This window comes from Stegostoma tigrinum, chromosome 3 (genome assembly GCF_030684315.1).
Source record: "Stegostoma tigrinum isolate sSteTig4 chromosome 3, sSteTig4.hap1, whole genome shotgun sequence".
Classification (NCBI taxonomy): Eukaryota; Metazoa; Chordata; class Chondrichthyes; order Orectolobiformes; family Stegostomatidae; genus Stegostoma; species Stegostoma tigrinum.
The window spans coordinates 105,888,525-105,913,195 of NC_081356.1; the positions used below are offsets into that span (position 1 = coordinate 105,888,525).

A 24,671-nucleotide genomic window follows, 5' to 3' on the forward strand; every position below is an offset into this window, starting at 1 on the left:
ACTATCCTGTTCTAATATCAGTTGTCCAACTGAGTGGGGCTGCATCACTTCACTCTGTTCTTCCTTATTTAGTTGTAACCACAGCACCACCTACAATGGCTTCTCGATGCCTGCGCCATTACTCTGCATTTTCCCAAACTCCTCCTCTTTCCCCACGCCCCTTATTTCTCATCTACGTCTCACCCTTTGCAACATTAACCAATGATGGTGCGATGAGGCTCAACATTTATGATAACTGGTGTTCTCATTACCCCTTCCCTAAATGTTTCACTGTCTGTTGTCAGACAGTGACAATTGGATAACCTGTAATTCCATCCAGTTAACAAAAAAAATGGAAGAGTGAAGGTATGATTTTATTTTACTCAAAAAATATCTGTAGCCAAGGCACCAACGCCTTCCCCCACCCACCCAAAAAAACCCCACTATCTTACACTCCATCAGACAGATTGCAAGTTTGGCGTCCTGTTTGATCACGAAGAAAGCTCCTGTGATCTTGTCCTTCTCTTCACCACACTGATCTATGTTGTAGCTTCACTGCTATCTCTGTCTGTCTTTTGAGGAGGAAGTCAGCAGCAGGTAAGTTACACTCAATCAGTTATTCCAATGCTGTCCTGGTTGGCCTCTAACCTTTTGTGCTCCATGAATTTGCAAAACTCTAGCTGTATCACAGCTAGTGTCATGTGCTGCTTATCTCTCACCCTTGTGTTTGTTGATCTACATTTGACTCCTGGTCTACACCTCTCTTGATGTTTATCATTCTTGTCCTCCAGTTCAGATCCCTTCATGACCTCCCCCCCCCCCCCCCCCCCCACCCCCACCCCATTGTTTATAAACCTACTGTTGACATCTTGTACATCCCTCATTCTATTGCCATACTGTTGGATATTGTGCATTCCACCATCTTTTTAGTTTTACAGCATTTTTTGATATTTCTCGTAATGAGAGTTGGTTAAAAGTAAGAGAAAATATTCGGTCTGAGGAAGGGTCACTGGACCTAAAACATTAACTCGGATGTTTCTTCTTCATAGATCATTGCCAAACCTGACAGCCTCTGCACTTCTTTCAGTTCTTATATAATATTTGTATAGTTACTCTTGTGATTTGCCTTGGGATGTTTTACTACACCACAAGGCATTATATTAATGCAAGTTATTAAAGACTCAAAGTTTTTTGAAAGTAAGTATTCAGACAATAGCTCAGGTAGATACAAAGCCATTTCTCGTCTCAGTCTTAATGATACCTGAACCGGTGATTTATACGCAAGGATTATCTGCTTTGCGGAGTCAAGGTAAGTGTTCTCTGATCTAATGTCATGTTACAAAGATGATTTTGTGATGCACCCAGGAAGTTTGAAATGTTATACTGAAATTGAAGAGACATTTTGATTAGTACAATTTGAAAATAGTATCCTTTCTCATTTTGCTATTTTTATTTTGCCTTGGGTGAAATATATAGGTTTTTGTTTCATATAATTGGAATGGGAAATAGCTTTGTAGATGCTTTTGAGTGGACTTGGCTTAAATCCAGATGACACAAGTACTTGAATTGAAAAGTTATCCGGTGTTATGTTAATTATTAAAAGTAAAACAATAGGTGCAATTTTACACAATTGACAGTGCAAGCAACAAAATCTGGCAAGATACTAAAAGTTGTTTTCATGTAGAATGCTTAACATTGTAAAATTTATCATAAACATTGAGAAACTGAAATTCACACCTGTTTCCTTTCACCATATTAACATAAGTGCCTTTCTGAGCCACAGGGCGAGTGAAACGTAAGTTGCCAAATCTTGTGTTATGATACTGTAGCCTTTCTGACAAAATGACCAAAGGCCAAATCTTTGAGGTGCTATTTGTGGCTCATGGGTGAAATATGTGGAACGTTTAGCCTAATTCCCTTGTGGAATGGTTACAGCTCAAGTAAATCTTCAAAGGGATAGAAGCTGGTTGTGTGCATTAGAAATGGTAGTTGAGGAGATGTCACAAAGTTTGTTGCTTGATGTGACATTTGTTCAAATATATCACTTGTGATTTTCATGAAAATTGAAGTGTCCGTCATGTTCCAGACCCAGTGAAGAAGAGCCCATCCTTAACAGTATCCAAACTTTTTAAAATTTCTGTTGTAGACTTGCTGTTTTTCAGTTGGCTAGAATATCGATCGGTTGAATGCTGTGGTAAATGGCATGCCGTCACTGTTGTGGTTAATGACTGCACCAGCAACCAGTGCACATTTGCAACAGGAAGTAACCTCATCAGTATTTTTGTTGTTAATTGAATTAATTGTACAGCACCGTTATCCTTTCTTTACTTAGGTACATTTTTAGTTCCTTTTAATAGCAACAAACAATACACAATTATTCCATGTGATTGTGTCAGTGTTCAACCTGGCACTAACACAAATGGATTTTTACCTGTTGAATTGTAAACATGTACATCTTGTATTTGAAGCAATATGCAAAGGAGGTTAAAGATGTGTGTGTGTGTGTGTGTGATCTTAATCACCAGATTAAGCTCATTACTGATGAGCCACCTAGATGAAAATAGTGGTCTTTGCTTTGACATCGGTCACTGTTTTAGATATGTGCCCTTCAAAGAGTTTGTGTTTAGTTTCACATGGTTAGGCTCTGACAAGTCTTTTTAAGTGGGAGAGGAATTGTATTTCTGTCAAATATCACAATGTGATCAAAAGATTTAGTTACCCAGAGTGTTCAAATAATTCTTGAAAAAGTATGTAGTTCCATCAACATATTCTCCAAAAGTAAAGCAGCCCATGTTTTCATGTGATAGGATCTAGGTGTTATTGCTACTCTCTGACTCATAACTGTTATCAAATATCTTCACTATTCAGGTATTGTCTATGACCATCTTCAATGTGAAAGAAATATAGTATCATTGAAATTTAAAGAACTGAATAACCTTATTCAGTCCGTCAGGTCTTTGCCAAATGTGAGCAGCAGTTCACCCTAGTCCCCCTCTGTAGCTTTTTGTTTGTACGCTTGTAGATCTTTGACAAATGGTGAAATCTTAAATCAACTCATTTTTTTCTTTTTTAAGAAAAAACTGGAATTATAAACTACAATGGTTACCATTGTCAATTTGTAATTTTAAAAATACATCTGGCTCACTAACTTCAGAGAAGTAAACCTGCCATTCTTGCCAAGCCAGACCTACATGTGACACGTGATCCACAGAAATGGTGTTGACTCTTAAATAGTCTAATAAGCCACTCAAATACTAGTGAGCAACAGCTTGACCTAGTCATTCTTGGAGAATCATACACTACAGAAAATATCCCAGGCGCCACTGCCACCGCTTCCAGGTCTGCCTTGTCCTAACAATAAAACCGATCCACTAATAGTATGTAGTCAGGAAGGGATTACTGTGGTCCTCAACGCTGACAGTGGCATCAGATCAAATATGGGCAAGGAAGCCCCCTGCTGATTACCAACCCACAACCTCCTATTTTTTTAAAAAAACACTCTCTGGCTGAAGAATCTTATGGAGGTCAAGTTTTTGTTTAATGATGAGTGCACCACAAGTATCCCTATCATCAGTGATGGAGCAGCACTGTCATTGCATCAGTGCAGAGGACTAGGCTGAATCACTTACGGTCATTAGCCAAAAGTGCTGAGTGGATGATTATCTCATCCTATTCCTGAGGCTCCCAATATCTCAGATGTCAGTCATCAACCAATGTGATTCACTCCATTTGATATCAACAAATGACCTGAAGAGATTGGATACTGCAAGGGTTAAGCTTCTTGATAATATTCCAGAAATGGTAGTCAAGACTTGTGCTTCAGAAGTACCTGTGCCCTGAGCTAAGCTGTTCCAGAATCCACCCAACAATGTGGAAAACTGTTCAGAAATGTCTTGTCCACAAAAAGCAGTGTGACAATTCCAACAAGCAGCATTGGGGTCAGTGTACATGTAGACTCCCACAGTCTGAGATATGCCAAATCAGTATCGCAATGTGCAAGTAGCAGTTTAGGCTCAAAGCACAAGATGAAATATGATGCCAGTTGGAGGATGGCAAAAAGAAACCCTTGAGAGCCAGGAACTGAAGTTAAAGTAAAATCCAAAGTACAGAGCTGCATATAGAAGCCCCTAAAGACAGGACCAGACCTCTGAAAACTTTGAAGGTTTAGCTGTGTTTAAAAAATAGACTCTGAAGCCAAGCCAAGACCTTGGAAAACTTTGAGGATAAGAAACACATTTTTAAAGGAGAAGACTGGCAGAAGAATAACCACAAGCTAGCACAGAGGAAAAGTGCAGAATTAGAGTATTTCAACAGTAAGAATGAAATACTCCTTGATCAGATGGGTGTGATACTCCATAGAGAGGGCAGCTGAAGTTGAGAACTTGCCATGACCTCAACCATTTGATAACATTGAATTCCCACAATGAAACCAGAGGTTTGGAAGTGGCAGTTTCATAGAACCCCTACAGTGTGGATCGAGGCCATTGGGCCTATCAAGTCAACCTGACCCTTCAATGAGTATTCCATCCAGATCTAGCCTCTCGCCCTATTCCCGTAAGCCTGCATTTAGCGTGGCCAATGCACCTAACCTCCACATCTTTGGACTGTGAGAGGAAACTAGAGCACCCAGAGGAAACCCATGCAGACATAGGGAGAATGCACAAACTCCATTCAGACAGTCACCCAACGTTTGAATCAAACCTAGCTCCCTGATGCTGTGAGGCAGCAGTGCTAAGCACTGAGCCACCATGCCATTGTTTTTGCACTATGGAATGGCTTCAGAAATGCATGTATTCATTTAGATTTGTCATTGAGAGTGAATACAGTATTTCAGAATGCAGGGAATTTTGGCAAGCATCTCCAAAATTGCTTAAAGGTCTTTGCAAACTGAAGCAAGAATCACATTATGCTGCAAGAAGATGCTAAATCCATCTCTCTATACGCCTTCAGGCAAAAGCCCACCCTTTCAAAGGGAAAGATATAATCTTGAGCAGCATGGTTATAACAGGGTCGTATTGCCAAGAATACAACTGCGAAATTGGCACACGGAGTTACTAACTGCCCACAGGACAAATGGTGAACACAATTGTACGTGGACCTCATTTAATTAAACAAAGGGATAAGAAGGGAATCCAATCTATTTCAGCTGCTGATGATTGGCAAAATTTGCAACAAGTAGGTTTTTCACAAAACTGGACTCTGCCAGATCTCTGGACCAGAAGTTAAGATTGCTGACAATGTATGGTTATTAAACCAATTTAGTACTATTGCTTCAACCATCTGATATTTGGGCCCTCCTGTACACCACCAGAGATTTTCCAAAGGGAAATGCCTAGAGTCCCAGAAGGGAAACAGGAAGCTATTTACCACAGGATAATATTTGGAACATGGTAAAATGAAATATCAATATAATTAGCGAGACAGGGACTACAAAATTCAAGCCTTGCACTAAATGAGAAATACCACTTTCTAGATGATGATTATGATCTTAGGGCGACTTGTCCAAGAATAAGGCATCATTGAAAAATAGGATCAGGTATAGTCTATTCAGACCCTCGCTTGCTTTGCCACTCGCCATGATCTGATACCTTAATATTCTCGCGATGCGCGCCAGAGTATCATTTGCCTTTTTTACCGCCTGCTGCATGCTTACCTTCAATGACTGTGATATATGAGGACACCCAGGTCACATTGCACATCCTCCCACACCCCCCCCCCCCCCCAACTCAATGTATAGCCATTCAGATAATCTGCCTTCCTGTTCTTTTGATCCCAAACTGGATCACCTCTCATTTATCCACATTATACTGCATGTGCTGTGCATTTGCCCACTAATTCAGCTTGTTTAACTCACACTGAAGCATCTCTGCATCCTCTTTATAGTTCACCCTCCCACCCATCTTTGTGTCATCTGCAAATTGTGAGCTATTAAATTTTTAGTTCCCTTGTCTAAATCATTAATATATATTTGTGAATAGCTGGGGCACAAACACTGATCCCTGTGTACTTCACTAGTCACTCTCTGCCTTTGGAAAAAGTTCCATTGTTCCTACTCCTTTTGTTGCCTGTCTACAAACCAGTTTTCTATCCATCTTAATACTCTACCCCACCAACCCCAATCCACCCCCCCCCCATCCCACGTGCTTTAGTTTTACACACTAATCTCTTATGTGGGACTTGGTTGAAAGCCGTCTGAAAGTCGAAATGAACCACATCCATTGGCTTTCCGTGATCAGCTCCACTCATTCACCCTCAAGTCTAGTAGATTTGTCAAACAAGATTTCCCTTTTGTAAATCCTTCGCCAGTCCTGTCACTGTTTCCCAAGGTAGTTCCAAGGAAGATGAGCCATTAATCAATTCTGGGCACCAAAGTGCATAAATGATGTAGTGATTATACTTGGAAAATCAAATAGGAAACTTTATCCCAAAATGGGCTGATAGTAAGCATCCCACAAGAGATCTTTCTGAAAAAAAAGTCAGTGGGATTGGAGTTGGGAAGAGCCTGAGCTTTTGAAGATATCAAAGAGAAGCTGGTTACTGTTGATATTTTGGTGGATGGAAAGTAGACTTGTACTCCTCTGAAGCTGAGATAGTGTCATCAACAGAGCCAAGAGCAGGCCTTGTTCAAGTGTAAACTGATTGAACACTGAAACTTATTTATTTATTTTGTTATTTTTGACAAAGACTGAACAGAATTACAAAACCATAAAGGATGAAATGTTAACAGTCATAAGCAATTTGAAAGGCTTGCAGCCAACCTCCAGTAACTGAAATATCACATTGAGACAGACCTTGAGCGTTTTGTAATATTGTTGGGATAGAAAGAAATCTCAAAAAAAAGAGACCTCTACACACGAAAAGAATTGGACTTCGGCTGATGGGATGCAACAATTGTATACCACATGTTCTGGCAAAGTACCGGTAATGGCAAATATACACTCGATTGCAGCTGTGGATTGAGCAGAAAAAGATTACTTAATTTTGCAAAAGTAGATTGCAATTCTCTGACAATTCCATAATAATAACCCATACATTATAAGCAAGTGAGAGCAGACCCTGGCCAATTTGTGCAGCTGAGAAATTTGACCAGGAGCATAGAAAAGTAAGAGACACAAGCCTGCAAAGCTGGCTGAAACATAGTCCAGTGTACCAGGAACAGGAGCAATACCTGCTAATCGTGGAAGATTTACTGGTGTCTGATCATACAATCATCAAACCAAAGTTAATGTGAAGAGAAATCCTCTGGATGTTTTGCATTGGGCATCCTATGGAGAAAGAATGCAACGACCAGTGTGATAAACCAGCACTTAAAAGCATGCGGGATTGCATTTTGTCACGTTAAATGTGTGTGATGCACAGCTAAGTACCTTTTAGAGGCAATTACTTTATCGGGAAAGGATGCTCATGTTTCAAGGTTTCCTGGAAGAATTTAGTATTGGAGAATAGATCTCCATTTGTGAGTGAGCATTCTAGGATCAGTCTTTCGAGGTAGGCATCAAATAGGTTAGAGATAATGGGAACTGCAGATGCTGGCGAATCCGAGATAACAAAGTGTAGAGCTGGATGAACACAGCAGGCCAAGCGGCATCTTAAGAGCACATGCTTGGCCTGCTGTGTTCATCCAGCTCTATACTTTGTTATCTTGGCATCAAATAGGTGACAAGTTCTCAGTCAAATACTGGAAGAAAGTGCGGTCAAGACTGCGAAGTCACTACATAAGAATCCAGATTGGGAATTAGCTTTACTGTTTTGGAGGAACAACGTTCAGCGATGGGTGCTAGCCAGCAGTATTGCTTCATATGAAGGAGGATTAAAAACAGGCGTACCAATTCTAAAACACGACATGAAGCCAAATGCAAACTCTGAAGGCCACAAGCATAAAACACCTTTAACAAATAAACAGCTGCGTTGGTACAACTCTAGACACAAGATAGAAACATAGTCAGAGCACCAAGTCTGGTTAAGGGACAGGAAGGTCAAAACCTGCAGTCATCTGACAAATGGATCAGCCGAGAATTTATTTTGTCAAAGTGTCTGAAGTCATTTAGAGTGAACAAGAAGGCATTGATCTCACTCAAGCTAAGGAATGAGATCAAAACCAGAAATGACGCAACTTACCATAACAGACTGGACAGTATAAATTCCAAGTGGAGTGGAATAACATTGCTTCATTGGAGGCTGCACTGATGATGGCATTCAACATGGTGATGAAACATCTGAACAAAAACAAACCAACTCGGTAAGCAAGTCAACACCCTCGAGGAGTGAGATCGATTGTAGTTATTATACAATATGGGACAGCATACCTACACAAGCCAGAGTACAGAGCACCATCATCCTTTGGGAAACTTGGACCAAATTTAAGACGCCTGGAGATTCTCTCAACCTGAGAGATGCAGATTTTGGAGCAGGTGGGAGGAGAAGTCGGTGATGAGTGATAATGAAAATAATGCTACTAACGGTGACGGTGATTACAAAGACTACGCAAGTACATCAAAGTGAACGCTTTGGAATAATGTAGATGGGGTAGAGAGAAATTTATGGAGATATGATCTAAAGTGATCAGTTGCCTCATGGTTTACAGTTCATGATTCAAAGTGAGAGGAGGAAAGTTGAAGGGAGATATGCGTGGAAAGTTCTTTACGCAGAGGGTGGTGGGTGCCTGGAACGTGTTGTGAGCAGAGGTGGTAGACACAGACATGATAGTGTCTTTTAAGACCTATCTGGACAGGTACATGGATGGGCAGGGAGCAAAGGGACGCAGGCCCTCAGAAAATAGATGACCGGTTTAGAGGGCCGAAGGGCCTGTTCCTGCGCTGTAATTTTCTTTGTTCTTTGATTCTGATATCAGTAATGAAGAAGATACACCAGTCTAGAATGAGCATGTGGTGAGAGAGAGAGAGATCTTGAACATTCCACTAAGGACTTGTATTTGATTAAGAATTATGTACAGACACAAAGTGTACATAAGGAACTGTAAAACTTTAGAGCTAAGGAGAAAACAACCTTGGATACAGTGAGTGTGCAGGCTTTGACTGCCTGAGGATACTTCAAACCTGTATTGCAATGTGTAGGTGGCAATTTTGACTTAAAGCACAAGATACAGCAGACTATCTGAAATGTTATTCTTAATCACTGATCTCTGCCCTTAGGCCTGGATTTTGTTTAGATCTGCCAAATGATGCACCTGACATTGCTGGCACTTTCACCTTGGGCTGATCTACTTTAAGTATCTTGGGTGTTACATGTAGGTGCAAGCCCTTTATTGGTCTGAAGATATTTCTGTGATCTGAAATAGGCTTTCAGTCAGAGTTGATACCATCTTTAAAAATCAAGAAAGTTATTGTTGTATTAAATCTCCAGTTATCAACTCTTCGGAGAAGATTGAGCCTATAGTTAGACTATAGACTAAGTGCTTTAGACTAATTCTGGCAGTGAGCTATTCCTTTATGCCTTCATTTCCCTCACTAAAATTTTAGATGGTTATTGCGAAAATGATTCATGGTCAGCTGCCTCCGTACTATGACCTTAGATTTGAAATGGTGACTAGCTAATGTGATTTGACAACTGATTAATGATTCAATGTTAGGACTCACTGGGCATCAGCTGACAGTACAATTGGGTAAGTAGTTAATGTATGTTAAATCTAACTTCCACTTTTTCCTCCCTCACCCACCTAACAATGTAAATCTAGCATTCATGACTTATTTGACTATAGCTATTCTTCATCGCAAGCTGCTCACCTGAGATTTGTAAACTGAATCAATTATGTTATGCTCTTGACATGTGAGGTTACACTTTTCAAGAATTTTTTACATCCCTCCTGTTCTAACAAATGCATTACCATTGCACATGCCCTCCCGTTTACTACAGTTGGCCTAAAGCAAAGGTATTACAAACTTAGGGAAGCCTTTCCCCTTGAATTTATCTGAATCGCTGTTTACGTTGAAGGAGACGACTGACTCGATGGTCCCAAAAGTGCTGGTACGTTGGAATACCATTACAGTGAATTCCAGCAATTGAGAATAAGGTACGTTTTTAAAAAACCGTTTCCCTTGCCCACAAAGTCCCTGGTGTCTGATACCAGCCTTTACCAATGCTGTGGGTAAAACCCATTAACTCAATACATCAAGGTCATTCTTCCCGTAGGCAGTAGCTTTTTCTTTGGCAGCTTTACCATCTTGATACAGATCTGTGTCCGAGACCACAGACTGTATTTGTTTGTTTGTTTGTTTGTTTTGTATTATTAATCCATGTTTAAAAATCATCTTTGCATAGGTAGAATTACTATGTTAGGTTTTTAGAATTCTCAAATTTAAAACTGTTTTTCAATGCCTGGCAATAATGTTTGAATTCGCATTTGTTACAAAAAGACATCTATAAATGTATTTCTCTTAAGGTACTTTTCCCAAATATTATGGATCACTGAATTTTAACCCGCAGCCAAGCTGTTTTGCCAGTTTTGTCATGAGATCTGCTAGTTCAACAACATTTCTGGTGAAATTTGAACCTTTGCCTTTTCCTGTAGCTAGTCATGAGTTCGTGAAGCTTTAAAATGTGACAAAAGTGAGTAATGCAATGGCTCTTTCCATAAAGCAGTGAGGTTCAGTTATTAAACAACTCCACATTTTTTGCTAGGTGTCTAAACCCAGAGGTATAGTTTTACACTGGTGAGTGTTAGACTTAATGCTGCAACTGCTGGCTCTGAATTACTGATTTTTTTTTTTAATCCCCCAAGGTTAAACATTTTCATCGTTGGCAGAAAAGTTAATTTGAAACATGTTAAGATCTACTGAGTCATCTGTCCAGCAGTGGGGGTTTCCTTCGTGAATTAAGAGAGCTATTGCCTCCTTGTGTGAAACTTCTGGCCTCCATATGATTGTACAATTGAGACTGGAAAATTCTTGGCTTGAGCCCAGATTGTGTTATGTGGCTATGCCACTGTTGCCTAGTCAAAGCCTAATTTAACTTGTATTACCAGATTGTAGTACTGCTATTTTTTTCATTATTGATGATTGGAAAATATGATGATTGGTAGCAAGATCAGCCTAAGAACCCACAAGTCTATCTTTTTCTGCCTCTCATTCTCACTGTCTGTCTCCTCTCTGCTTCCCCCCCCTGCTTACTGAAGTGAGAACTTTGTCTAATCCCTGTTGTGTATTCTCTCTTTATATCTCTCTTGCATAATGGTGAACTAATTCTATGATTGTGTGGTAAATCTTTTCCTAGAATCCTGCCTCCTAAGTGAAACAGATGTTTCTTTTGAACAACAGAAATTTTACTAAATCATGCCGTACAAACCTTTGGGATTAGCCATTGGTCAGTAGTCCAGAGGATAGCGAAAAACTGCAAAAGTGTACTGGATTTTTGCAAGTTGAATCTAGGTAGTCTGTTTCTCCCCCCCCCCCCCCTCTTTGTTACGTCGATGTTTGAATGATGTCATTTCAAGGCAGCAATATGCATGCAGCCCAGATTGCTAAAGCCAAGGTGGGGGGGCGGTGGTGGTATGCACTGGATGCTTCCAGAACACTGGCTTGTGGTTTTCAAGTGTCTCGTGCTGCTGATGAGCCTTCCACACAACTTGAATTCTAATTGCTTGCAACGTAGCAGTTAACAGCCTGAAGTTGTTGAATGTGGATTGTTTTATTCGCATACTGTGTCCCTGAAAGCCTGATTAATTGTGCGTTTTTGGTCAGATTCTTAATTAACTTGATTAACAGGATGTAGAATAGGCAAAGGCTTGAAGCTGAACTTGGCAGTTAGCCTACTGAAAATGGTAATACTATTATAATCACTTTTATTGAGCAAAAACTGAAAGGAATAGAAAAACATGTAAGTTGAAGGGGTAAGGAAGAGGAAAAAGTGTGTGTTGGGGGGGAAAGAAGTGGTGAAATGGATTGTGTTCATGTGAATGGCATAAAAATGGTCATGGGATAGAAAGCTGGAGACGTTGCTTGTTGACTATTTAACCTCGTAACAACTTTCTTACTCTGATTTTATAATACACTGTTCACTTTGAGTATGTTTCTTTGCTTAATTTGAAAACAAAATACAATAAAGTATTCATTATGACTGGAATTTGTTAGTCTAATTGTGTTCCTAGTACCTGATGCATCTAAAATATTTTGAAGGTTAGAATGCAAAAAAATAAGCTCTTGGACTAGAAACTTACTGGAATCACGCACTACTTCATGCAGAGCAACAGCAAGAAAAAAAGTGGCATCGGATGGCTCTATTCCAAAGTTGGAGAGATAATAGGAGCTTTTCAAATTGATCATGTATCGTAGGCTGCTACCTAAAATGATTGAGAAGATAGAGCTAGATTCCATCCACAATCAAAACTATGCAGGCCTTCATGTTCTTCATAATTTGTCCATAGTCATAAAACAAGTAGTGTCTCAAACCTATGATCTGACAATCAGATTCTTTGTTAAGCCACCAGTCCTCAATATTGCTAATTACTAGATGAGTAAAATACTGAACTGCCTTGTTGGGCTAGGTGCTGTATTGGCACATTGACTTCTTATTGACTTGGAGCTGCTGCCCTTCTCTGTTCTGTGTGTGTTCTACATGAGTTGGTCCACATGACCACAACCCCCACCCTCCACCCCGACCTGCACACCTTTAGGAACTGAACCCAGTGACCTCTCTCTCCTAAGGTTGCAAAGATGCTGTATCTGTTATAACGAGGTATAAAGGAAAAAAAAATTGTGTTACAGCTGTTAGCATCATTATTAAACCCCGAACTGTAGAATTATAACTCATTTGCAAAGCCTTTTGTGCACTTTTTCTATCGGATCATATTTCATCAAATTGTAGACACACGTAAAACAAACTTAGCAACAGAACCTGAATTATAATTGTATGCTTTTGCCCCAAGTCCTTTTATTAAATATGAAAAGGCTATGAATGTTGAACATAACGAAGTTAGCTAGTATCATCCACTTTTACCGATAATCCATTATGCCATCCACCTGTCTTCATTTAACAGTTGGCAGGGCAAGCATAAATGAGCATTGGCAGTGGATACATTGAAATATGACCACCTGCGAGTTCCCCTCCAAGCCACTCACCATCCTGACCAGGAACTGCGTGGCTGCTCCTTAATATTCACTGGGTAAAAATCCTGAACTCACCTTCCAACAACATGGAGTCTACCTACATCACGTGGACAGCAGCGGTTCGAAAAGGTGACTCGCCACCAGCTTTCCAAAGCCAGTTAGAGATTGGTAACAAACACTGGCCTTGCCAGCAGCACCCAAATTCCACAAATTAACAATTTAAACAAAAACAGTCATTTCAGTTTTCCAGAGTGCGCTTAATGTTTTTACATTTCTTTAGCTATTGCTGTTATTTTTAGTATTTTGCATTTTGCCTTTTTTTAAACAAATAGAATGTAAATTTCCCACCAGGACTTTTTACATACAAATAGTAGAGCAGTGGGAAGACTAGTCTAATAATCCAATAGTCAGGGGATGCAAATTCAAAGATTGCCAGGATGAGACAAATGAGGCCGTGCAGGGACCATCCTGGACTCTGAACGTTTATCGATGGCATAGATGAGGCAAAGACAGGGAGTCTAAATTTTTGGATGACTTAAAAACTGCAATAAAGGTAATAAACATAAATGTTCAGACTGGGCTAAATGAGTGTGTAAAACATCTGGCAGGTGAAATATAGTGTGGGAAAATGTGGCGTTCCTCAGTTTGGCAGCAAGAGTAGAATACACTATTGTTTTAAGCAGGGAACGCCTGTAGAATTTTGAGGTGCTGAGGCATCTAAATGTTCTAGTCACTGAGTTTTAAAGGTTAGTATGTGGCTACAGCAAATGATTAAGAAGATTAACTTATTATGAAGGGAATAAAATTTAAAAGTGCAGATGTTGTTTCAGTTATATAGGGCTTTGAGACTGCAATCTTGAATACTGTAGATAGGTTTGGGTCCTTTATTTGCTTTTAATATCTTGAATGCTGTATATGATTTGGTCCCCTTATTTAAGGAGGTATGTCAAGGCTTAGGAAGCATTTCAGAAGAGGTTTCTTAGATTGATACCTGGATTGAGTATGTTGTCTTTTAAAGAAAGATTTGACAAAACCGTGCTTGTTTCCTCCAGAGCTCAGTGAGGACTGATTTGTGTTAAGATTCGCTGGGGTAATGTACTAGAAATCAAGTCCCACTGTTCCCACCTTGTCACATAAATTAGTTTTTTAATAAGGTGTAAAAGGTCCTCAATTTCAATACTGGGGTAACAATTATTTACAATTTGTATTGGTGACTTGGATGAGGAATATAAAAGCACGGTTTGCAGATGATGCAAAAATAGGTGGCAAGGGAAGTGGTGAGTGAGAGAGTCTGGAACAGGATACCGACAGATGAAGTGAGTGGCGAAAGCTTGGCAGGTGGAATATAACATAGAACATTACAGCACAGTACAGGCCCTTCGGCCCTCGATGTTGTGCCGACCTGTCATACCGATCTCAAGCCCATCTAACCTACACTATTCCATGTACGTCCATATGCTTGTCCAATGACGACTTAAATGTACCTAAAGTTGGCGAATCTACTACCATTGCAGGCACAGAGTTCCATTCCCTGACTACTCTCTAAGTAAACAAACTACCTCTGACATCTGTCCTCCATTTTTCACCCCTCAATTTAAAGCTATGCCCCCTCGTGCTCGCCGTCACCATCCGAGGAAAAAGGCTCTCCCTATCCACCCTATCTAACCCTCTGATTATTTTATATGTTTCAATTAAATCACCTCTCAACCTTCTTCTCTCTAATGAAAACAGCCTCAAGTCCCTCAGCCTTTCCTCGTAAGACCTTCCCTCCATACCAGGCAACATCCTAGTAAATCTCCTCTGCACCCTTTCCAAAGCTTCCACATCCTTCTTATAATGCGGTGATCAGAACTGTACACAATGCTCCAAGTGCGGCTGCACCAGAGTTTTGTACAGCTTCACCATAACCTCTTGGTTCCGGAACTCGATCCCTCTATTAATAAAAGCTAAAACACTGTATGCCTTCTTAACGGCCCTGTCAACCTGGGTGGCAACTTTCAAGGATCTGTGTACATGGACACCGAGATCTCTCTGTTCATCTACACTACTAAGAATCTTACCATTAGCCCTGTACTTGGCCTTCTGGTTACTCCTACCAAAGTGCATCACCTCACACTTGTCTGCATTAAACTCCATTTGCCACCTCTCAGCCCAGCTCTGCAGCTTATCTATGTCTCTCTGCAACCTACAGCATCCTTCGTCACTATCCAGACTCCACTGACCTTAGTGTCGTCTGCAAATTTACTAACCCATCCTTCTACGCCCTCATCCAGGTCATTTATAAAAATGACAAACAGCAGTGGACCCAACGCCGACCCTTGCGGTACACCACTAGTAACTGGTCTCCAGGATGAACATTTCCCATCAACTACCACCCTCTGTCTTCTTTCAGCAAGCCAATTTCCGATCCAAACTGCTATATCTCCCACAATTCCATTGCTCCGCATCTTGTACAATAGCCTACTGTGGGGAACCTTATTGAACGCCTTGCTGAAATCCATATACACCACATCAACTGGTTTACTCTCATCTACCTATTTGGTTAGCTTCTCAAAGAACTCAATAAGGTTTGTGAGGCACGACCTTCCCTTCACAAAACCGTGCTGACTATCCCCAATCAATTTATTCTTTTCTAGATGATTATAAATCCTATCCCTTATAACCTTTTCCAACACTTTACCAACAACTGAGGTAAGGCTCACTGGTCTATAATTACCAGGGTTGTCTCCACTCCCCTTCTTGAACAGGGGAACCACATTTTCTATCCTCCAGTCGTCTGGCACTATTCCTGTAGACAATGACGAGTTAAAGATCAATGCCAGAGGCTCGGCAATCTCGTCCCTGGCTTCCCAGAGGATCCGAGGATAAATCCCATCCGGCCCAGGGGACTTATCTGTCTTCGCCTTCTGAAGCATTTCTAATACCTCTTCCGTGTGAACCTCAATCCCGCCTAGTCTAGTAGCCTGTATCTCAGTATTCTCCTCGACAACATTGTCGTTTTCTAGAGTGAATACTGTTGAAAAATATTCATTTAGCGCTTCCCCTATCTCATCTGACTCCACACACAACTTACCACTACTATCCTAGATTGGGCCTAATCTTACTTTCGTCATTCTTTTATTCCCTAAATACCTATAGAAAGCCTTAGGGTTTACCCTGATCCTATCCGCCAACAACTTCTCATGTCTCCTCCTGGCCCTTCTGAGCTCTCTCTTTGTGTCTTTCCTGGCTACCTCGTAGCCCTCAAGTGCCCTAACTGAGCCTTCACATCTCATCCTAACATAAGCCGCCTTCTTCCTCTTGACCAGAGATTCCACCTCCTTCGTAAACCACGGCTCCCGCACTCTACAGCTTCTTCCCTGCCTGACAAGTACATACTTATCTTGGACACACAGGAGCTTTTCCTTGAATAAACTCCACATTTCTAATGTGCCCATCCCCTGCAGTTTCTTTCTCCATCCTGTGCTCCCTAAATCTCGCCTAATCTCATCGTAATTGCCTTTTCCCCCAGCTATAACTCTTGCCCAGTGGTATACACTTATCCCTTTCCATCACTAAAGTAAACATAACAGAATTGTGATCGCGATCACCAAAGTGCTCACCTACTTCCAAATCTAACACCTGGCCGGGCTCATTACCCAGTACCAAATCTAATGTGGCTTCGCCCCTTGTTGGCCTATCTACATTCTGTGTCAGGAAGCCCTCCTGCACACTCTGGACAAAAACTGACCCATCTATAGTGCTCGAACTATAGTGTTCCCAGTCAATATTTGGAAAGTTGAAGTCCCCCATGACCACTACCCTGTCTCTCTCACTCCTATCGAGAATCATCTTTGCTATCCTTTCCTCTACATCTCTGGAACTATTCAGAGGCCTATAGAAAACTCCCAAAAGGATGACCTCTCCTTTCCTGTTTCTAACCTCAGCCCATACTACCTCAGTTGTCGACTCTCCAAACATCCTTTCTGCAACTGTAATACTGTCCTTGACCAACAATGCCACACCTCCGCCCCGTTTACCATCATCTCTGTTCTTACTGAAACATCTAAATCCCGGAACCTGCAACAACCATTCCTGTCCCTGCTCTATCCATGTCTCTGATGTGGCCACAACATCGAAGTCCCAGGTACCAACCCATGCTACAAGTTCACCCACCTTATTCCGGATGCTGCTGGCATCTTGTTTCCCTGAAACTTTATTTCGGCCCACCCTACTCTCAACCTTTTCTATAGTTGAACTACAATTTTGGTTCCCATCCCCCTGCTGAATTAGTTTGAACCCACCCGAACAGCCTTAGCAAATTTCCCCCCCCCAGGATATCGGTACCCCTCTCTTTCAGGTGAAGACCATCTTGCTTGTGGAGGTCCCACCTACCCCAGAAAGAGCCCCAATTATCCAAGAACATGAGGAAATGTAACATTATGCACATCGGCAGCAAAAATCAAGTAGTTGAATGTTATTTAAATGGAGAAAGATTGCAGAAAGCTACGGAATAGAGCTTTGGCAGTCCTCACACAAGAACCATGAAATGTTAGCATCAAAATTCAGTGGGTATTAAGAAAGAGTGGCTTTGATTCCAAACGAAATGGAGTATAAAAGTAAGAAAGTTTTGCTGAAGCTATGCAAGGCACTAATCAAACCACAGTTGAAATACTGCAAACAGTTTTGACCCTTATCAATGTAAAAATATTGTGGCATTGGAAGCAGTTAGAAGATTTTGCTAGACTGCTGCTGGATTTGGAGAACTGTCTTATAAGGAGAGATTGAGTAGATTGGAACTTTATTCATTGGAATTTAGAAGAATGAGAGGTGACCTTGTTGAAATGAACAATTCTTAAGGGACCAAGAGAGTAGAAGCAGAGAGATTGCTTCTCCTTGTGGGAGAGTCTAGGGCTAGTGTGCATAATCTCAATAAAGGGTCATACGTTTAAAACAAAGAGGAATTTTTCCAGAGGGTAACAACTCTGGATTTCTTTGCAGAGAACTGTTGAGGCTGGGTTGTTAAGTAATTCAAGGCTGAGAGAGACTGATCTCTCATCAGTAACAACTGCAGAGTTATAGGGAAAAAGCAGCAAAGTGGAGTTGAGGATGATCAGATCAGCCATGATCTCATTGAATGGTGGAGTACTCTTGATGCGATGAGTGGCCTACTTCGTCGTCTACAAAGTTCTATAAGGAATATGATGGAACACTTTGTTTTTCTGAATGCACGCAACTCCTGTAGGACATGACACTGTTGACATAGCCTAAGACAGCAGACACAGCCTGACACAGCAGAATTCTTCATCCTCTTTGAATGCTTTCCACCATCTTTAAACATTTGTTTCCTCCAGTACTCATGCACTTTTGCAGTGGTGCATACGATATACATAGCACACTGCAGCAGTTTCCAAAGCTGCTTTCATGACACCTTGTAAATTTGTGACCTCTATATGAGCTAGAAGCATAGGTGCAGTCTGAGACCAGTATTGTCTGCACGTTTCCATTCATGCCATGCACTATCCTGACTAGGAATGATATATCACCATTCCTTCCCTGTCACTTGGTCAAAATGTTCAGTCACCATTCTGTAACAGCATCGTGGGCGTACCCACAGCAAACGTACTGCAGGAGCTCCAGAACATGGTGCAGTTTCACCTGTGAAAGGCAATTAGTGCTGAATAACAAATGCTGGCTGGCCTTGTCACTGATACTCACGTTTTACAACAGAATTAGGAAATGCTTGGTGTCTGACTGGTAATGAAAGATGTACTGTGCAAGTATATTGTAAAATGTACTTGTGATGCTATGGACTAGCTAGCTTGCTAATTTCATGAAGTAAATTATAGCTGAGCACTTTTTTAAAAAGGTAGACAATTGGGGAGAGTCAACATGTTTTTGTGCAAGTGGCATCACTCTGAATCAATCCAGTTGTTTTGGTAGAACAGAACTTGCAGAAAAAATAAACATTTTGTGGAAGTTTTCATCTTTTAGTCATTAGGATTTTGTGCAAGAATACAAATTTTAGTGGAAAACCAACATTTGCGCTGCATGAGAAGAGTGGTGCTTGGTAGGCAAGTTGCTTTTGACTAAGGCATCACCATTGGAGTATGCATCCATTAGTGCTGACTATTTTAATTTTGAGCCAGGCAGGCAGACACTGATTTGGTCAGGGTATTGCCTTAAGAAATAAACTGGCAAATGGTTGTTACACATTATATATGGAACTGAAACATGAGAGTGCTTGTACATTAACACACAGGGCTCTGTTCTTTGTAGACAATGAATGTAATGTCCAGTACATACAAGCACAGCACTCTGTGAGCCCAACTGACAGGCATAAAAACTGAAAGAACTGCAGATGCTGTAAATCAGGAACAAAAACAAAATTGCTGGAAAAGCTCAGCAGGTCTGGCAGCATCTGTGAAGGAGAAAACGGAGTTAACGTTTTGGGTCCGGTGACCCTTCCACAGAACTGATGGACGTAGATTGGTGACTGAGTGAAACAAAATCTGGCACATGGAATACAATGGGGGGGAGGAAGAGTGGGGAAAAAGTGTGGTTGTTTACTTTGCTGTTTTTCACTCTTGCTGCTGGAGTATTACTCAGATTTCCACAGTGGCTTTCCATTTAAGGTGCAGAAGTATTTAGGAGTTGTAGTGCACGAGTCATGTGCAGCCAGTAGTGAAGGTTTAATGGAATGCTGTTCTGATTTATAAATGGAATTGAACATGAAATGCTTCTCTTATACAGAATAACAGTGAGACCACATCTCGGCTACTTTGTACGGTTTTGACCCCTTTCTTTAATGAAGGATGTAAATGCATTGGAAGTGGCTCAGATGGTTCATGAGTTTGCTCAAAAAAAAGGAGCTGGGGATGCTAGAAATCAGAATCAAAAGCAGAAATTGCTGAAAAAACTCAGCAGGTCAGACAGCATCTGTGGAGGGAAAAGAATTAACGTTTTGGGTCCAGTGACTGCAGAACTCTGCAAGATTGATACCTGGAATGAGCAGAATGTCTTAAGAAAGAGAGGCCACATGGGCTTGCTTCCACTGGAGGTTTGGAGTCAGGAGTAACTTTTCTGACACAGCAATTTGATAGAGGTGTTCATGAGGGTGCTGGATAGAGAAGATGGGGATATACTGTTCCCATTCATAAGAGGATCGAGAACCAGAGGGCATAAAATTTATCTTTTTTTTAAAAATAGAAGTAAACCAAAAAAAAGCACTTTTTTGTGCAGTGAGTTGTTGGGGTCGGGAATGCCATGTCTGCAAGTGTGATCAAGGTAGTTTGACTTGAGGCATTCAAGATGCTAGACTGTTGTACCTGTTCAAATAATATGTGGAATTATGGGGTAGAGGCTGGAAATTTTCATGAACATTTTGTTTAATGCCAGAGTTTAAGTGCAGACATAAATATGCCAAATAGCCTCCTAAATTGTATCAATTCTGTGAAGTTGTGAAGTATATAAGATCCTTAATGGGTTTGACAAGGTAGATGTGGAAAGCATGTTTCCTTTCTGAGAGTTCAGAATTTGGAGCACTGTTTACACATTAGAGATTGCTCTTTTAGCTTACAGATTTTTTTTGAGGGTCGGCCGGCTTTTGATCTCTACCTCACAAGATGGTAGAGGAGAGGTCATTGGATACTTTAGGTGGAGGTAGATTCTTGTTGGGCAAGGGAATCGAAGTTTAATGACTATAGACGGAAATTTATAATTCAAAGCAAACTGATCAGTCACGTTCTTACTGAATGGCAGGAGAAACTAGAGGGTCTAAAGAGTCCACTTCTGCTCCCAATTCATATGTTTGTATATCCTGTGTCAGCTGGGAACACCAAACCAGAGATTAAAAGTTATTGAGGGAATCACCCTGGGAGTCTTCAACAGTGACTCCAGACCCCTCAAAGCCTCACTTGCCATAGTTCCGACTATCTGTCTTCTGGCCACCTTTTCCCGGCTACTAACAGTTCTAGTGAAGAGTCACTGGACTTGAACCATTAATTCTACTTTCTCCCTGCAGATGCTGCCAGGTGTGCGATTTCTGATCAGGTTTCCTGTACCTGCAGTTCTTTGCTTTATTTGTAGTTCTTTGTTTTTATTATAGCTGCATCTCTCCGCGAGCTGATTCTGGCTACACTTGGATAGCAGGCATCTCTAGAACCATAAGATCCAGGAGCAGGAGTAGGAGTAGGGTATTCAGCGCCTTGACCTTACTCCAACACTTCATACAATAATGGCTGATTTCATTTCACACTCAACTCTACTCTCCTATTCACTCACCATAATCCTTTAACCCATGACTGATTAAATATCTGTTTATCTCCTCCTTTAAATTTATTCAGTGCCCTCGCATCTGTTGCATGCTTGGGTAGTGGATTCCATTAACACTCAAGCCTTTTGAGAGAAGTAATTGCTCTTTGATCTGTTTTAAATCTGCCATTCCTTTGCCTAAAGCAATGACCTCTCACTCTAGATTACCCCCCAAAATGGAAAACATTTTGCTCTGTTTCCTTTGTTAATCACTTTTAGCATTTTATATACCTCAATTAAGTCTCTTCTCATTCTTCTAAACTTGTGTGTAGGCCTAAACTGCTCAATCTTGCCTCGTAAGACCATGTGGAAAATTATCTTCTCCACATAAAGCAGGACAAATCTAACTCGATCAGTTGTTGCCCCATCGCTTGATTCTCAATCAGCTCCAAAGTGCTGGCAAGTGTCCCTGATAGCGCTATCAAATGGCACTTACTTACTCAAAAATATCTTGTTTACTGACCTCACTACAGCCTTGGTCCAAATGTGGATAAAAGAGCTGAATTTAAGGGGTAAAGTGGGTGTGACTGCCTTTGACAACAAATCAGCTTTTGACCAAGTGTGGCATCAAGAGGCCCTAGCAAAATTAAAATCAATAGGAATTGGTGAGAAAACTGGCTGCTGTTTAGCATCATATCTAGGACAAAGGGAAAAAATGTTTGTCATTTGTTGGAGGCTGATCATCTCAGATTGCCAGATGTTGCTGTAACTGTTCTTCGGGAAAGGGTTCTATGCTCCAGCCATCTTCTGCTTCACCAGTGATGTTTGCTGAAGACGACGCAATATTCGAGTTGCGTTTTTTTTATTTGCTCACAGGATTTGAGCATCACTCGGCCATCATTTATTAACCCTGGATAAAGTAGTGCTGAGCTGGATTCTTGAATTACTGCAGTCCTTGAGGTCTAGGGGTGGTCACAGTACCATTAAGAATGAAGTTCCAGGTGTTTGGCCCGGTGACATTGAGGGAGTAGTGATATAGTTACAAGTGAGGATGGTGTGGGGCTTGGAGGGGAGATATTACCATTTCTACCCTTGTTTTTCTAGGTGGTAGAGGTCACAGGTTTGTTAGGTGCTGTCAGAGGGACCCTGCTGAGTTACCGCAGTGCATCATGTTAGATGGTGCCCACTGCTGCCAATTTATAATGGTGGAGAAGATGGTCAATGTTGAAGGTGCCAATCGAGCATGCTACACTCTCCTGGAATGGTGTCATTTCTAATTCCACAGATTTTGAAACAGGCTTTTGTTTTGTTCTTTATTTGTTCACAGGATGTGGGCATTACTGGTTTGGCTAGTGTTTTTTCACCCATGCCTAACTAACCTTGAGAAGGTGGTGGTGAGCAGCCTTGTGCCGTGATAAAATCCATGAGGATAGTTACACCAACAGCGTTCAGAGCTGGGTTGGTATTTTGATTGTGCCATTGAATTTTGAAAAAGATTTAGATTCTATGTTCAGCAAGATTTGGACAACTATCAGGCTTGGACTAATAAGTGGCAAAGAATTTTTCTTCCGAACTGATGCCAGGCAATGGCTCTCTCCAACAAGAGAGGATCCTGGGAGTTGTTATTGACCAGAAACTCCACTGTACCAGCCATATAATACTCTGTTGCAGGTGCAGGCAAGAAGCTGGGAACTCTCATGCAGAACCCAATTCAAGACTTCCTGAATTTTTCCATTGTGTACAAAGTGCAGATCAGATGTGATGGAATATTCTTCACTTGGCTCAATGATACCATCCAACGATGCTCGAATTTACGCCATTTCAGACCAACAGTCCATTCGCTGCCTTAAACGTTCAATGTCATCGCCAACTACTGCAGCAACTGGCTCCAGCCTCCTTCCACCATTCGAACCTGTGACCACTGCAACATGGAAGGACAAGGGCAGCAGATACATAGGAATGACACCTTCCCCAGCTATGCCCTTGAAAGTTTCTGTTTGATCTGTACCCCACCCCGACTTGGAGTTATGTTGCTGACTTGAAGTCCTGGAACCCTCTTCCTAAAAGGTCTGTGGGGTGTTACTACACCCTAAGTACTACTGCCATTCAAGAAGACAGCTCATTGCCACGTTCTCAAGGGCAATTTGTCCTTGCCAATAATGATCTCATTCATTGAAAGAGCATAAAAACATCAGCTGCTTGTGGACTAAGTTCTTGTTTTCCATTTGTGAAGTTTTATGAGGTAAAGCTTTATTGTATGTAAGAGGAAAATTCTGTTTTATTTTGTGTTGGCTGTCGGCAGAACATGCTGGAGCTAAGTATAATGAAAACAGATGTAGTTATGGAATTTTATTTAGTTGTTGATTTTCAGAAGGCCTTGAGAATTTCTACGGACAGGCAAACTCTGTGCTTTCAGGAAGGTTATTTTTCGCACCCCATTGCTTGGGGCATTCTTTTGAACTTTGCTGCTCTGAATGCTCATTCATGTCTTTAAAGTTGAAATGTTGCAACTGAAAGTATCACAGCCGTTTTGCAGTGAGGGAAACCAATGCAGTTGTGAAAAAGAACTATGTTGGAATTAAGTGCATCAGCATAACTTCTGTCTGTTAGGAAAATAAAATAATTAAGGCAAAGAAAGCACAGCTTTTCAGTGATTTTAACAGCGTAATCAGATTGCCTAGCTTAAAAAAATAGTCTGCGCCTTTGTACAGCATTGGCTATAGATCTCAAAGTGCAGATTGCTGGTAATTTAGGGAATTTGTACCGCCCCCAACATCTTGCCCACCAACCCCACCATTTTCAGCAACACCTTGCTTCAACTTGTCAGAGATGGATCAATAGAAGGCAATTAGAATGAATTCCCATATGCATTACCTTTAACCGTTTAGGATCAAGGCCCCAACTATTCATAAGCTTGCACTTAACAGGAGCCTGAGTGCTTGTAGTGTGTTATACCCATGGCAACCCTGCAAATTATACAAGTTTCCATATTCTAAATTTGCTATCATGCAAGCAGTGTACAATGTGCTGAATCAAATTTCACATTGCATTGCTCCTCATTACACATTAGGTTTAAACTATTTTTTGCTGAAATTTCTTGTTAATGGCAAGTAGTTTTTATATTTTGGTCAATGATCTTTGTGCTCCAGACACAAAGTTGAGAGGGCTATTCCCATCCCCGTGTAATTTAACAGAAAATACTCAAGTTAGCCCTCTACCTGTTTTGAGGAACAGAATTGACAAGACCTGACAAATGTCAATATGTAGATCAAATAATATCTGCATTAGTCATAATTAAATCTTTATTCTAAAATTGTCTTGACTACAAAGCTTCAGTGTCATTTTAATTACTATAGTTGTATGCAATTTCACTGACCTTTCATGCTTTTAAAAATAGTG

General features: G+C 40.9%; 1 protein-coding gene across 2 annotated transcripts in view; it reads left to right on the plus strand.

Moving 5' to 3' along the window:
* The window catches only part of iqgap2 (IQ motif containing GTPase activating protein 2), a 328,015-nt gene that overhangs the window by 52,642 nt on the left and 250,702 nt on the right, over positions 1-24,671 (plus strand). The window contains exon 1 of one of the 2 annotated variants that reach the window (XM_048527159.2): positions 9,822-10,009. The exons of the other annotated variant lie outside the window; for it this stretch is intronic. The gene's annotated coding sequence lies outside the window, so the exon portion shown is untranslated. Of the gene's footprint in view, positions 1-9,821; positions 10,010-24,671 lie in introns of those variants that run through there. 2 annotated transcript variants of the gene reach the window in all.